General features: G+C 38.9%; 1 protein-coding gene across 18 annotated transcripts in view; it reads left to right on the top strand.

Moving 5' to 3' along the window:
- DMD (dystrophin) overlaps positions 1–17212 on the top strand; it is a 1274903-nt gene that overhangs the window by 277814 nt on the left and 979877 nt on the right. The window lies entirely within an intron of this gene.

A 17212-nucleotide genomic window follows, 5' to 3' on the forward strand; every position in this document is an offset into this window, starting at 1 on the left:
ATGGCTTTTTGGCATGAGTTAGGGATGTTAACCTCTATCACCTGACAAAACATCCTGCTGTGATAACTGGTAGTGTCTATTTAAATTATCCCCATGAGATTTAACCCAAGTTTCTCATTTCTCTGCAAAATCATAACATTATTGGCCCAGAATGAAGTTTGGCCCCAATGGGGTCTGCATCATGGTCTTGGGTGAGAAATCTCTTTACCAGAGTGCTTTGAAGAATTGGTGATCGAGAGTGCTGTATTAATATGAACTGTTGGTACCAAAAATAAATCAGGAATTGGAACTGATGGCAGCGAGGCAAAGCCATGTAAAATGCAAAATTTAATTTGATACATGAATATTTTAAAGCAAATATGAACATGTGCTTACTTTGGACTGCATTAGCTCTGGGCAGCAATTTGTTTGTTCTGGTAGAGGAAATGAAGGGTTTGTAGGGAGCTACCAAGACCAATTTTGCTTAAAATACCCTTGCACTTTCTACTGTACATCACTGAAAGGCATGCTATAGGTTTTTTTATGCATTACTGTGTATTGTATTTGACCCAATAATTTCCCTGGAACAGGGTTAAGGAGAGATTTGATTTACTTATGTTTAAAAATAGATATAACAATTTGGTAGGAAAATTTCAGTCCTTTGCGTTCAGGCTTACAGGAATGCAGAAGAACTGAGATAGCCCCACAGGAGCTCCAAAAGAGGCTTTGTGGGCTGCTGCCATTGATGCTAAGGCTTCTCAGCCTTAAATGCAGTGACTGCTTCTGTGCCAGCCAAGCAGAATGGTACTTATTCATCTAATTTACTGTAGTGTATTTCACTCACATTATCTAAAAATGTATTTAGTGTGTGCCAAAACTCAATTGATTGCATTAGAGTGTGTTTTGGGGTGTGGGGGAGTAGTTTTAACCAAAAACTGCAGCTACTGTTCTTTTCCCTTTAAATTCCATTATCTGATCAAATTGGATATTTTGTTTTTATTTATAGCCAGCAGTTGTGAATGGCACCTGTTTGCTGTGAGAATATCAGGGCTTTAAAGGCATCTTAAAGAAAAATACTGAGCTGTTTAATCATACTTCATTTTGTTTGCAGCCACAGTTGGTAGCTTGAGACACAGTTTTATGTGAGGATAGGTAAGGGAACCAAGCTGTTATTTGGGTAGGAGGGCTCTGCAGAGGGATTTTGACAGGATGGATAGATGGACAGAGTCCAATGGTGTGAGATTTAACAAGTCTGAGTGCTGAATTCTGCACTTTGGCCACAACAACCCCATGCAGCACTACAGGCTTGGGACAGAGTGGCTGGAGAGCAGCCAGGCAGAAAGGGACCTGGGGGTACAGGTAGATAGTAGCTGAACATAATCCAGTAGTGTGCCCAGGTGGCCAAGAGAGCCAGTGGCATCCTGACCTGCATCAGGAACAGTGTGACCAGCAGGACCAGGGAGATAATTCTGCCCCTGCACTCAGTACTCATTCGGGCACACCTTGAGTACTGTGTCCAGTTCTGGGCCCCTGAATTGAAGAGTGATGTTGAGGTGCTTGAATGTGTCCAGAGAAGGGCAGCAAGGCTGGTGAGGGGGCTGGAGCATAGCCCTGCGAGGAGAGGCTGAGGAAGTTGGGGTTCTTTACCCTGGGGAAGAGGAGACTCAAGGAAGACCTCATTGTTCTCTATAACTACCTGAAGGGAGGTTGTAGCCAGGTGAGTGTTGGTCTCTTTCAGGTAATCAGTGACTCCCAGAATGAGGGGGACAGTCTGAAACTGCTCCAGGGGAGGTGCACGCTAGATATTAGGAGAAAATTCTTCACAGGAAGAGTGATTTGCCATCAAAATGGGCTGCCCAGGGAGGTGGTTGAGTCTCTGTCCCTGGAAGTGCGTAAAAAGAGACTGGATGAGGCACTTAGTGCCATGGTTCAGTTGAATAGATGGTGTTGGGTGATAGGTTGGACTTGATGATCTCAAAGGTCTTTTCTGACCAAATTAATTCTGTGAATCTGTGAGTAGATTTTGTGTTTCAGGCAAGGTAGACTCCTCTATTTCCCAAATTTTGAAGTGAGTGATTGCCCAGATTGATGCAATAGTTCCTTCATGGGACTTATTTCTATCATGCCATTTTATACAGGTTTCTTTTTTCATTGCTGGTGAGAGACATCCTCCTCCTGCATGGCCATAGAATGTCCCTATTGCTTGGAAGGCCACAGCACAACTCTTAATCTGGGAAATAGTTCTTCCTCTTCAAACTGACACAATCCTGTTGAACAGCTAAGTGATGTGGAACTCCTCTTGAGGTCAGTAGGAGCCACAGACAGACTGGGCAGACAACAGGTATCTGCCATGGAGTCTCTAAAGAGACTTGACACCAGATCTGCTGGGAAACTGACCTGACTTGCAGACCATATAGTGAGGAAATCAAGATGTTATAAGAATAATCCATCTTGGAAGAAGCTGTCACTGCCTCCCATGAAATTGCTGTGTGTGCAGCTGCCCACGATGTATTTTGCTGTGCAAGGGCAATCAGGGCGATCATTCACTTATGTGCTGACATATCTGTATTTGGCAGTCTGCAACATCTCAACTGAGTTGGATTTAAAATATGGTAGGGTTGTCCAGCTCGAAATGATTTGGGGTTATTTTGCTTGACTTGTCTGTCTTTGCTCTCCTTTTTCTTTCCTATTCTTAGCAGAAATTCTTAAGGCCAAGTAAATTACACTTGAAAATAAGGCACATTACCATTTTGAACCATTGAATTGATTCCCTGTCTTACTATTTTAAGCAACCTTTAAAATACAGCCAAGGTAGGGTGGAGATCCTTAAAGTACTTCCCTCACTTACAGAGAGAAACTTTCTGATGAGACCTCAGTAAAGTTAACCTTTTGGGGAAAAGCTATACAGTAAATTGAAACTGAAATAATATAAACATGCAAACATAGAATTCCAGGATAAATTCCCAAATGTTTGAATCCAATGAAAGAAACTGCAACTTCCCACCATCTGCAGTGATCTTTTGTTTTGAAAATACTCTGCTTCTCTGCTTATTAGCAGGAGTATATGTACTCTCTAAAAAGATAAATCCATAGTCTAATTCCAAACAAAAAAAGAAAAAAAAGCAAGGTTTCAGATACTGCTGCTTATACTTTTAAAATCACAGAATATTAGAGGTAGACAGGGAGCTCCAGTGATCATTGAGTCCAACCCCCCTGCCAAGGTGGGATTCCCTAGGGCAGTTCACACAGGAATGCATCCAGAGGGGTGTTGAAAGTCTGTGGAAAAGCAGACTCCACAACCTTTCTCGACAGAATGTTCCTGTGCTCTTGTCGCCCTCACCGTAAAGATGGTTCTCATATTGAGGTGAAACCTTCTGTGTTCCAGTTTGTAGCCATTGCTCTTTGTCTTATTGCTGCTGACCTGCAAAAGGAGATTGGCCCCATCCACTTGACAACCACCCCTCAGATATTTGTACGCATTGATGAGATCTCCTCTCAGTCTTCTCCAGACTAAACAGACCCAGGTTTCTCCGTCTCTCTCCATAGGGGAGATGCTCAAGTCCTCTGTTCATCCTTGTGGCTCTTCACTGGACTCTCTCTATCAGAGAATATGAAATAAAATATTTTAAAAAAATAAGCTTGACTTTGTATGGATGGCTGTAACAAAACTCATTTAGGCAGTATCCTATTATCATAGCTTAAAAACTACACAAATTTGATACCTTTGTGCTGCTGCAGTCTTTTGTTTGCCATGGAAACCAACAGTTAGCATAATGAAAGATAAGCAAACATTTCTAACATGTTTTGTTTTACATACCCTGTGCATACTGTTTACAGAGCGTGTGCTTTTTCCAGAGGATAAGTTTATTCAGCTGTTGGTACAGCATATACAATTTGTCCTAGTCCCCTGACAAAAGCAAGCACACCTTTTGACCTGTCTTTCCATGTAAAGGTGTTTTGTGATCCGGTGAAAGTCGATGTTTTCAGTGCTAAAAAGCTGATAAAAAAAAACTGCTTTTGTTCACATTGATATTTAAAGCACATGATTTGAAGCAATCATGAGAACCAAGGCAGAACTCCAGAAGATGTCATCATTTCCATTTTCTTTTGCAGTGGAAGCCAAAATGACAATAGCTCTGTATATCTTGATCAGTGGTATTTTTCATAGTCAAATGAAGTAAGCTGCTTTTCTGCAGTTCTTCTTGTCAATATCTTTGCAGCTGACAGTGCTAGTTAGAATTAAAAAAAAAATACTGTCACTAAAAGATGATTGACATTTTCAAAGGTAAACATTTAACAGCCTATTTCAATCCAGAACCTGTTGTTGCTGCATGCAGATAGAGAATGATGGCTGATGTGAAAGTTGGTTCAAGAAGAGGCCACTGTACAATGGAAGTGACTTCTCTTACCAAAAAATGCATTTATGCAGAGCAATTAAGGGCTTGGACTTTGCTGGCTTGCTGGCAGTAATTTATTGTCAAACAGATTTATTTGTAGAAAAAAGGTATGCAAATCATGGCCAGTGATATTATTTTTTTTTTTCATGAATAAAGCCTGAACATACATTATCCACTAAATTAAGGACCTCTGAATCATTGACATTGCACTTCCTTGAAAATCTCCAGGTAAATTAACAGTAAGCACTTAGGATCATAGAATCAGCCAGTTTGGAAGAGACATCCAAGATCATCCAGGCCAACCTAGCACCCAGCCCTAGCCAGCCAAATAGACCATGGCACTAAGTGCCTCATCCAGGCTTTGCTTGAACACCTCCAGGGACAGCGACTCCACCACCTCCCTGGGCAGCCCATTCCAATGCCAGTGACTCTCTTTGGGAAGAACTTCCTCCTAACATCCAGCCTATACCTCCCCTGGCACTATTTGAGTCTGTGTTTGGTTGGGTTTTCTTTTGTTTGATCAGTTTTGTTGTTTGTTTTTTGCTTATTTTGTTTTAGTTAAATATTTGCCATATGGAATTCTAGACAGCCATGTTAGATGACTATACAGTCTTCTCTGAAGTATCTTCCTGTTCTAGGGAGCAAGCTAAAATGATTTAGAGAGGGTGCCAAGCATCAGGATTTATATAGGAATGTCACAAATGACAAGCTTGCCCTAATGAATTGCTTCAAAAGAAAAGTACCACCTGTCTGACATTTTTCTACCTTAGTTAATTACCTGGTATCACTTCTGACAACTGCAGAAAAATCAGAGACTAAAGTTTCTGACCTCTAATCTGAAGAGACCTTTCTGTCTTGATGTTGTTTTAATCAAATACACAAGGTCTCAGTACAACCAAGTCACAGCTGCCAGTTGAGAGGATAGCATCCTTCCTGACAGCACTAGATTCTCTTCATCAGTGTTGTGCTGCTTTTGATCACAGGATGTTAGGGGTTGGAAGGGACCCAAAGAGATCATCAAGTCCAACTCCCCTGCCAGAGCAGGTCCATACAATCTAGCTCAGGTCACAAAGGACCGTATCCAGATGGGCCTTGAAATTTTCCAGGGAAGGAAATCCCACAGCCTCTCTGGGGAACCTGTTCCAGTGCTCTGGGACCCTTAGAGCAAAGAAGTTCCCCCTTGTGTTGAGGTGGAAACTCCTATGCTGAAGCTTATATCCATCCATTGCTTCTTGTCCTAACACAGAGACGTTATCATCCCCATTACAAAATGTGAGAATTTTAATCTTTGTGGTGTTAATATCTCCTGAATGAGTGGATTCATCTAACCTTTCAATAAGCACACATGCAAACCATCACAGATTATCTTATATGTTTATAAAATAACTGAGGAACAACTTATCCTCCCAAACTTGCTGCATATTTGAAGGTGATAAGGAAATAGATAGTTACATGGAATACAGGTCTAACTGCTCAATATTTTACCTACTTTATGAACAGATTTCTGATCATAATTAGAACCTTCTTTTATTTTTTTCCCAATATGAGACCACTTACCATTACTTGAAATTCTTGTGGGTTTTTTTTTTTATTCACAGAATTGAAAAATATATCTCACCCTGAAAAATTCAATCCAAAAGTATAAATGGTTTTGTGATTGAGTGAATAGTTCATTGAGTCTAACTATATTTGAAATGATTGGAAAATATGTTAGGAGGAAGTTCTTCCCAGAGAGAGTGATTGGCACTGGAATGGGCTGCCCAGGGAGGTGGTGGAGTCACCATCCCTGGAGGTGTGCAAGAAAATACTGGATGAGGCATTTAGTGCCATGGACTAGATGACTGGATAGGGCTGGGTGCTCGATTGGACTGGATGATCTTGGAGGTTTCTTCCAACCTAGTTGATTCTATGATTCTATGATCTGGGAAAGAATGGGTGCAAAAGAGAAATCTGAATCAGACAAGTCTGTTCTATCTCATCCTTCAAATAGGTAACTAGTATTTGCTCATATCTTCTGTAGTAAAGCTTGTTGATGTCAAAACATTAATTGTGAACAGCTGCTGCAGGACAAATATTTGAAACACTTGCAAGTTTGTCTTTATATTTCATGTGCTATTCAACAGAAATATTTGTGTGTGGTTCAGATGGGAGGAACCTCCCTTTTTATTTATGCAATTAATACAACTAGGTGGTGTCAGTGATACTTCATGTTTATTAGCATGCTGGGGATATTATCGTAGACTTCAGCACAGCAATCTCAAAATTATAGAGTTCTCAGTTGTTGGAGAAGTAAAAAGGGGAATCAGCAGAATGCTAAGTGCCCACAAGCCATGTGAACTGAGAAACGTAAGGGAAACCAGAATGCATTCCTCCTCAGAAGCCAAGGAAAACAAAAACCCAGAACAGGAAACTTTACACACTGTAGAATATACTTCCCGTAATCCCTGGCCAAACCCTTCTTTCATGCAGTGACAGTGATGTTAGCATGGTGTAGAATACATGAACTAGCTGGTGCTGCACTACTGTGGGGGACAGGAGGGGTAGCCTCGTTCCCCCATCCCTAGTCCCTTCTAGTGGGGCCAGTCAGCATAAAGCAATACAAAGTCATTCCCAAATGAAATGATCCTATCATTCTGTGACCTTTCAGTATTATCCCACTTGTACATCTTTATGTTCATCAGTTTGTTTCGTGAAATGGACTTTGTTCAGTCTGTTTATTTTGTTAGTGTTACTTTATAGTGAAATACACTTACTGGAAATTTGAGTTCATTAAAGCAGTAGCCTGGAACAAAAAAAAAATCTGTTTATATCAGGGGGTTGGATTTTTTTGTTTGTTTGCTTGCCTGTTTGTTGTTAGTTGTGTTTGTTTCAGGGTTTTTTTATTATTTTTCTCAAAATGTGTTTTTTAGCTTCCACCTGCCCAGCAGAAGGCTTCCTGTGGGTTAGCTGGCCTAGGAAAGTAGCTGCTCAGCTATTACTTATTTTTCAGAAAACATTAGGATGGCTGTTCTTCATAATAGGTAGTAACAAGGTTCTCCTCCCAGCAGCAGGTGTTGAGCTATAATTGGCCATTAGGATATCATGTTTTGCTTGGAGACTTTAAGAGGATAACAAAGCTATTTTCCATCAGTACAAGTTGGCTTTTATTACAAGTATGGGAGAACTCCAAACCAGGTCAGACTGGTCACAGGAGTTATGGATTATTTTCCTGGGTGAAACCAATTAACTTTCTGGATTTCAGAGCTTATGTTTCAGTGTAGAACACTCATTTTTGTTGAAACAGTGGAAGCTTAACAAACAAATAAGTTAATTATGACCTAAAAATCCCAACCATAGAACAACCCCAAAATTTGGAGTTTTGTTCTATGTTTCAATAATTGAAAAACAATCAGACCAGCAATATGTTTGGTTGTAATTTTTTGGGTGGGTTATTTTTTGTGTGTGTGTGATTTGTTGTTGGGTTTTGTTTGTTTGCTTTTTCATTGTGAGTAAGGTGGCCTGAAAATGTGATTTTGGTCTATATGTAATGTAATGAATTACCCTGCAATTGTAGTCTGTTATTCATTTCCAAAGACCTTGTAGGGCATGATTTTTATAATCTCAGATATAAGGGCAGTGTCATAAATTCATTGCATGAAAATACTGAATGAGCTTCCTACCATAAGGTATAGACAGATACAGAACTATAAATAGGAATGGCTTTATTTCAGAGCAGCATTGTATTAGTGAGTTGCATTAAATCCTATTTCCTTTATCACAGTGATGAGGTTTGATTTGCATCTGATATTTGGCTTTTTCAAAGTTCAGGGTCTGCACTGACCGTGGAGTGGAGCTTACTCTCTCTCCATTCCTATCAGAGAATCCAGGTAATGATAGTATACTGAACATCTGGGAAAGATAACTAAATCTGGTAATAAGTTTTAGAGTTTCTTTCCTGGATGCAAGGTTCAGTTTTGAAAGGAGGAAGCTGAGCAAAACCAGACTGAATAACACTAAATGCTGAGGAAGTTGACTGTGAAATTTAAGAGCCAGATGCAGAGCCCTGCTGTACTTAAAGAATCTAAGATTACTTAGTCTCTAGAGAGCACAGTCTTCTTCTGGATCTTTGGTGACCCTCCTGAGGCCCGTTAGCCTGAATAGTCCAGTTTCCATCAGCAGCATGACAGGGAGTTAGAGTGAATAACTAACGTGGCAGAAGGTGGTAGACATTGCGTCTTGAAGGCTGCTCAGGGGGATTGTGGAGTCTCCAGCTCCAGAGTTATCCAAGACCTGCCTGGATGTGTTCCTGTGTGATCTGATGTAGGTGATCCTGCTGTGGCAGGGGAGTTGAACTGAATAATCTTTCAAGGTCCCATCCAGCCCCTAACACTGTGTAATTCTGTGAAGGCAGAGTTCTGTCTTCCAAATAAAATAAAATATAGACAACAGCAACATAAAACCAGAATAGGTATTTCCAGTCACTTAAGTGTGTCACAGTGTTGAATCTGTTGAATTGTAGGGCAGAATGTAACATGAACTGGTTACTGTTCATCCAACTGTTGTAATTTTTGTGGCATGACAGTAATGTGGGAGGAACATCTAGAAAATGAGGTTGTAGAAGTACACTTTTGTGTATCCTGCTGTGGGATGCTACTAGCACTCATTTGCTCAGAGAATATGCATATTTAATTAAATGCATTCAGTAGAAGGAGCAAGAAGTTGCTATTCTCATTAATATAGTTTAATGTTTCCAAATTTGGTGTGTGTATATGCTGTTCAGTGCTTTGTGCTTTCATGCACCTGCATATTTAGACAGCTTTTAGTCAGCCAAGCCATGAATAGAAGCAAACTGATAGATCTTTCTTCACAGCACAAGTAAGATTTGAGTATGACTTAGAATTTCAGTTCAAATATTCCTTCGTGTTAATAACAAAAACATATCTTCAGGTCTGAGAAAACTTGGGACAATTGTGGGTACAAGAGAAAGAAAAATAAAAAGCTCTGCATGAAAACAAAATTTAGATTAAACAAAATGGCTGCAAAAAAATGAATTGTGATTTAAAATATTAATGTGTTTAATAAAAGCAATCATATACATACTTATAGTCTGTATGTGACAAAGGCTTCATTTATTGACTTATAGCAATAGATGACTTCTACTGAAGCTTGCTTTTGCTAGAGATTTGATTATATGTTGTCAATGGAATATGAATGGACACACCTTAACAGTCCTGGAAATCACAATGTTTTGGACTTCCCAGTTCAAGAGAGTCAGGGACGTGATAGAAAGGGTCCAGTGGAGAGCCATGAGGATGACTGGGGGATTTGAGTATCTCTCCTATGAAGAGAGGCAGAAACCTGGGGCTGTTCAATCTGGAGAAGAGAAGATTGAGAGGACATCTCATGAATGTGAGGGGTGGTTGTCAAGTGGATGGGGCCAACCTTCTTTCTCAGATCAACAGCAATAAGACAAGGAGCAATGGCTACAAACTGGAACATAGAAGGTTTCACCGCATCATGAGGAGAGGCTTCTTTACAGTGAAGGTGACAGAGCACTAGAACAGGCTGCTCAGTGAGGTTGTGGAGTCTCCTTCTCTGGAGACTTTCAAAACCAATCTGGATGCATTCCTGAGCAAACTACCCTAGGGGATCCTGCCTTGGCAGGGAGGTTGGACTCGACCTCTGGAAGTCCCATCCAACCTCTAAAGTTCTGTGATTCTGTGATTTACCACATAGTATAATCATTAGTATAGATAATATAATGCCATTGAAAAGTCAAAGCTTTTTCCTTCATCTATTGCTTTTATGCTATACCAAAAATATTTACAGGATGTTAGTGAGTTATATAAAAGTTTGTATCTAAAAGTGTTATTTCAAAAGAAAATGGATTCTTGAGTCCATTAACATCAGTCCAGTTGTATCTGTAGAGGACCCCTTCAATGTAACACCTGGATTTGATCTCCGACCTCCTTTCAAAGGAGTAGTGTTATCCTTGAAGTCTACATGCAGCTTTTAGGTGGGTTGGCTGCTTTTTGTATGTGTGTGTGTGTTTTTTTTTTGTTGTTTATTTGAAGGTGTTTTGTTTATTTTTATTGTTTTTTGGTTTGGTTTTTTTTGCTTAGGAATTGGGAATAAGTGACATTCTATAAATGACTGCTTAAAAAAAAGTCTCATCTCTAATTTTTACTATTTCTCTCCAAAAAGTTGAATTTTATGGACCTTTAACCTGACTGGCTTTATTAGGAATTCCTCCCCATTCCAATAGAGATAAAGCAGCTTGAATTTTATTCCAACTGGTTGGTTTATTTTATTGTATTTTAATCGCGTGGAAACATCTTTAGAAGTGCTGTAAATATATTGTTGATATTTAACCAGGAATGGTTGTTGGTTGTTTTGTTTTTTTTTTACATGATGGAAGCTGATGAGAAGCTGCAGATCAACCTTATTTTCATAGAAAATTTTTAAATTCAACTAATTACATTGAATACCAGCTCTAATTAGGCCTGGAAAAGGAAGCACTTTGGGAACAGGGTAAAAAAGAAACCATAATTATTTAGCATACTCTAATACAGCCCTGAAAAAGGAAGCTAAGAACAAGAGAGATGCTGCTATGGTAATACCCATGCTAAACATGCATAATTTTAGCAAGTATGGTCATGAATTGCTGGAAGCAAAATGTTACAGACAGCAAAGCAATCTGGTTTTCAGTCTTTTTATTTTTTTTGGCTGCTTTTTAATATTTTACATTAGCTGACCTGTGAGCATTCCGATTTTCAACGTTGTGAGGAGTACAGGACATCTGTGAAACCAACATGCTTCGTTGCTCTTCAGTTTTAGAGGTTCCTCTTGTGTTTCTCTAGGGGACAATAGAACAAGATGGGCAAGAACACCCTGTGGAATTACAAATTACACATTTATGAAATGAAGTTAACTTGTGTATAAAAATCTTGTTCCCCTAATCTTGATTAGTTCTGCATGTAACCCAAGGGTTTTGAAAGATCACGTTTCCTTCAGAAAGAATGATGAGAATGTAGCAAAAATACTCTTGCAAAAATGTGGGCTTTAGGTATGGACTTCTGATTTCCTCAAGCCAAATGTGTTTCTGTAGAGGGCAGTACCTTATAAAATGAACCTTTGCATTAAGCAAGCAGTTCATTGAGCGGTCTACTTCTGAGCCTGGAGTGACATGCATGTCGATGGCTCAGGCAAGCATATCTGTAGGTATTTGGATCCTAGCTAAACTCCAGCTTTCACTTTTGAGTTCCTCCTGTTTCCTCCTATACGGGAATACTATTGTTTTGAAGTGAACAGAAAACAATTGCAAGGCTTTTGTAGTGATGTCTGATCTGAGTGGCTTACATTTGTTTTTTACAATAGAATTAACACTAATACATCTGGTCCTCTTTTTTTACCATTCATTGGGTTCTTTTGTGTTTTGTGAGGTTTTTGTTTATTTGGTTTTTTTGTTTGTTTGTTTTCTTGTTGTTGATTGGTTTTTTGTTTGTTTTGTGGGTTGGTGGGTTTGGTTTTGCCGGAGTTTTGGTGGGGGGGTTTGGAGGGAGGGTTGTTGCTTTGTTTTTTGGTGGTTTTGTTTTGGGGGTTAGGTTTTGGGTTGGTTTTTTTCCCTCTGTATTTGAATTCCTTCAAGCCCCCAGAGGTGAGAAAATTCTGTGATTGTGTAATCTCTTGTTTACTAACCGATGCCCTGAGATAGCCCTGGGCAGCAGGGCAGGTCATGCTAAACGTCAGAATCTTCCCTTGGAGTCAGTTAAGGTGAACCAACACTAACTAGCTGGATTTATTAGAGACAATGAAAACTCTTGGTCATTTACATCTTAGAGACATTTGGTTAGACCAGAGAAGAGAAAATAGGAAGAAAAAGGAGAGGAGAGAGTGAATTAACTTTCTTAATAGTTGTTCTTGTAAAAGACCTTTCCATCATCTAATTTTTAATTATAAACCACAAACAAATAAGCAAACAAAAATCCCAATCAGATAATAACAACAGCCACAAAATCCAGACCAAAAAATACAAAAAATTCGTACATCTCTCCTACCAATACAAAAGCATTTTTCACTTCTCCAGATGTGAATAAGTGGCCACATTGGCTGCACCTGGGAGCTCTGGGGTGATAGTCATGCTGCTCAGTGGTGGTTCACAAGCTGCAATAGAAGAAGGACTTCCCAACCTTGGAGGGAGGGCAGCATATCCAGTCTAAAGTCTAGGTCTTGTTTGAGGATTTCAGGTAGTTAGCTCAGCTTGAATGGAAATGCATCATGAAGAGTACTGCATTACAATATAAAGAAGGGAGGGGAAAAGGGGGGAAATAGACAAACCCACAATGCTATGCACCATTGAATTTTTGTCTTTAATTGAAAGTCTGATCAAGTCATCAAAAATAAATTGATGAGAGACTGGATTTTTTTTTAAATACAGTTAAATTGGTTTTGTCTATCACAAAGGGGGGAAAAAAGAAAAGAAAAAAAAAAACACCTAAAGATTCAAGATTCTTGCATGTACTTCTCTGGGGCTCTTCTCTTAATTTAATGTTTCTGCTGGTATTATCTTCATTTAATGACTTGCTTGTAAATGTTGGTGGTATATCTGCTGCTATTTCATGGTGTTATCAATTTTGTTGGTATCATTTCCAAACAAATGTAGGGTTTGGGAAAGGGGCATCAAAGGTACCTACATGGCAGTTCACTTCATGAAAAGTTGGTGGAGTTTCTCTGGATACTTTTCAATTAGCAGTGGTTCTGTGTATATCTGGAGTATCTTTTGTGTGGTGAGGCTTTGTGTAACATTTTGCATAGTGGTTTAGATTTACTGACAGAAATGGCAGATCTGGCAGGGATACTGTGGCTTCTCGCTTCCAGGAACAGCAGATTTTCAGTAAGCCAAAAATATAAAGAGTTAAAGGTGATGGAGGGTGAAGACATGAAATATGTTAGCCCAATATATGCATACAATTTTCAGTCATTCTCAGTCCCCATCTCAATCATAAGACATTTACAAAAAACTGCTGCTGCAAATTAACCCAAAAGTTCTGTTTGGTGGTGGGCCTCATTACTTGAAATATTTGTGGATAGTTGGCTGTTTCACAATGGACCTCATATACATCCAGGCTCTTGAGCCTGGAGAAGAGAAGGCTTTGAGGAGACCTTGTAATAGCCTTCCAGTATCTAAAGTGGGGCTACAGGAAGGCTGGGGAGGGACTATTTACAAGGTCTTGTAATGAAAGGATGAGGAGTAATGGGTTTAAACTGGAAGAGGAGACATTTAAACTCCATGTTAAGAAGTTCTTTACAGTGAGGATGGTGAAACACTGGCATGGGTTGCCCAGGAAGGTTGTGGATGCTTACTCCCTGGAGCTGTTCAAGGCCAGGTTGCATGAGGCCTTGAGCAACCTGCTCTAGTGGGAGATGTCCCTGCCTGTGGTGGGGGATTAGAATTGGATGGTCTTTGAGGTCACTCCCAACCTAAACTATTCTATGATTCTGTGGTTCTATGATCTTGCAGAAAAATGTAGAGACACTAATTAATCTCAGTGATTGAGAATAGTAGTTTGCCAAAAGGTAGAGACAGGAAAGATACACCAAATCTGTGGCCTGTGTTATGTACAGCAGCTCTAAGAAATGTTGTTCATGCATTTTAACCATCAACCTAATTGCAGTGCTTAAAGTGAAGTTGACAGCTAGTAATAACATTGAAAAAAAATGACAGCTGCACTCAAATGCACAGTATAACAGTTAAAAAAGAGCTTGCACATAAAGGTTGAAGTTTAAGTTCTTAGATTAAATCATAGATTAAGGAACAAGAACTACATTTAATATTCACTTTAGTCTCATTAGCATTGAAAATGATCTTCATAAATACTTACAAGTGAGTAAAACCCCTCTCTACCTGAGGGGTTTGATAAAAGTCATCAAACATCACTGGATGTATGAACCATCTTTCAGAAATACGTGGAAAGATATGTTAGAATATCAGTAGTGTGGGGATGTGGCTGCTTGAACACTTGCACAAGTGGGCTTGCTTCCGTCACAACCAGTCAGACACAGAGTGCTGTGACAGAGCCATAAGTCAGATCTCACTGCAATACCTTCAGTACTTGAAACTTGTATTGCTGTGTGTATGTGTCTGTACACCTGCATGTTTGTATTGATTCCTGAGGTAGTCCCTTAAGATGCAAGTAACTTAGTACAAATACTCCAAAATTTGAATATGGACACATTTGAAAATTACCTCCTGAGAATTCTTTTATTGTTTGTCATTTGCTTCTGAATAGTTTTGTTTATGTCTGGTTTTATACTCCTCTGAATGTACAAAGGCAGACTATAGCAATTAGCAATCAGTTTGTCTAGCTGAATTCCAATTCTGGAAAATTAAAATTAATTCACCTGCAGTTTTTCATCTTTTTGTCATGATATGGTGTAGGCAAGTGCACAAAATGTTAATGCCTGGAATGGTTTTGGCAGCAATGATTCATTCGCTATACCAGCATCTAAACTCAGTGATAATTCATCCTGTAAAGTAGTATCTAATCTCAGCTCTCCACCTTGTAAAATGTTTACGTGCTCATGAGGTTTGCGGTAAAAATCAAAGCTGACTTCTGAGTGATTTTTCTCTGCTGTTCTCACTGCAGTTCTTGTATCAATACAGAATCACAGAACATTAGAGACTGGAAGGTACCTCCACAGATCGAGTCCAACCTCCCTGCCAAAGCAGGATCACCTAGGGTAGTCCATACAGGCATGTATCCAGGCAGGTTTTGAATGAGGAGACTCCGCAAGACCCCTGGACAGCCTGTTCCAGTGCTCTGTCACCCTTACTGTGAAGAAGTTTCTCCTCATGTTGAGGTGAAACATTCTGTGTTCAATTTTGCATTCTTTGTTCCTTATCCTATTACTGTGCACCACTGAAGAGAGTCTGGCCCTATCCACTTTGACACCCACCCCTCAGATAATGATCAGATCTCTCAGTCTTTTCTTCTCCAGACTAAAAAGCCTCAGGTCTCTCAGTCTCTCTTCCCAGGGGGAGATGCTCAAGTCCCCCAGTTAGTTAAGTACATAGGAAAGTATAGAAACATTTTCAAAGGTGTAAAGTTCTATAGAAAATATGGTTTTTGGGGTTATTTTGGGTTTGTATTATTATAGCTTGTGAAAGCTCTTAAACTGTATTAAACTGTAGCAGGCTGTAATTCCATAATTTGCTTATTCCTTTGCATTAGTATTATACTTGCTGCAATTAATTCAGCAAATTAATGTTGCTTAGTTTGCCAAGACTGTAATCCTCACTAGTGATACTAATCCAGCAACATGCATCATTTTAAGCAGTGGCAATACTTTTCCTCTTCCTTCCAACCAGGAGAGTGATTTATTTGCCTACATATATATTCATAGATATATTTTCATATCTCTATGAAATAAGAAAGTATATATACACTTTTTTTTCTCCTGTCTATGCAGAGGTGTTTAACTTTTATTTTTAATGTTAAAGTATACAGCAGATTCGTATCTATGTATGCTCTAACAAAGCCCTAAACTATGGGAGCACTTTAGGGAATGTCTTGACAGTGCAGTACATTGAAAAGTAGGTGAACATCTGTTACATTTTAGAATAAAACAGTGGCTGGGGCACTTAGTGCCATGGTCTAGTTGACTGGCTAGGGCTGTTTGATAGGTTGGACTGGATAATCTTGGAAGTCTCTTCCAACCTGGTTGATTCTATGATTCTATAGCTTTACCTTACAGTGTTAATGTACTTCTAATGAGAAAAAAAAAAAGAAAATTCAGACATATTTCCATTTAATGACTGTTTCTACCAAGTGTAATTCCCTACTCTTCTGTTGTAGATATTTTAAGCCACATTATAGTCATACTTTTTAAATTTTGCATTCAAATGACTTCTGCATCCTGCTTCTTCTGTATCAATGAATAGTTCTTTTAATGTATGTGCTGTTAGCAGTGCAAATTGTTTTCTCAAGAGCACACCAAGATGCGTGGGGAAGTGTTGATTAAATTTGTTGTAGTAGTTAGGCTCAATTCTAGCTCAAAAGTTCATGTGTTCTGAGTAGCTCTTCACAATGTTAAAAACCTAGCAGGAGGCAAGTAGCCACATTTTATTCTATTACATACTATCTGCATGCCAAATTACACATCATTTAGAAGCTGAAATTGGTATTTCATTTGAGCATGATTTCAACAGAAATAATTATAAAGTGATGTTTTTGTTCATAGTGATCCCCTTAGGTGTTAGACAATTTATTATGGAGAACTGCATATTCAAAAAGATCTTTCTCCATTCAAGACTGAACTGTGAATGGAGAAAAAATACCCAGGACTTGAAACAAACTTAATTTCTTTTTTTACTGGGAAAATAGAAACGAAGAAGAGAATTTTAAGTGTTCCATTAACATTGATTGAAATGTGATAGTTTTGTCAATGTGACCTTCGTAAGTTATTTTGGATTAATCAGGAATATTTTCCATGCTAGTTTTATTACTCTAGGTGTCTGCTGCATGGTTTCCTACTTAGTCCATTATCAGAATGGCAGTACTTTTTATTTCAAAGATAACTATTTGCTACAAATTCTCTGCATTCTATTGTGACGTTAGGTGGAGACCGTCAGAGAAGCATTGTTTCTGATGGCTAATTAGATATTGAAGTCATTTAACCTCTGTGTGTCATTGTCATCAAGCTGATCATCCTGATGAAGAATGCCTGACAATTAGTGATGTAGAAATACCAAAATAACATAGAGATTATTTATGTGCTTGCTAAATTAGTAGTTAGGCATTGCAAATATTAGAGGCACAATCTTCACTTTTCAAATTTCTCAAAAATATGGGTTTTTT

This window comes from Pogoniulus pusillus, chromosome 12 (assembly GCF_015220805.1).
Source record: "Pogoniulus pusillus isolate bPogPus1 chromosome 12, bPogPus1.pri, whole genome shotgun sequence".
NCBI classification, from domain to species: Eukaryota; Metazoa; Chordata; class Aves; order Piciformes; family Lybiidae; genus Pogoniulus; species Pogoniulus pusillus.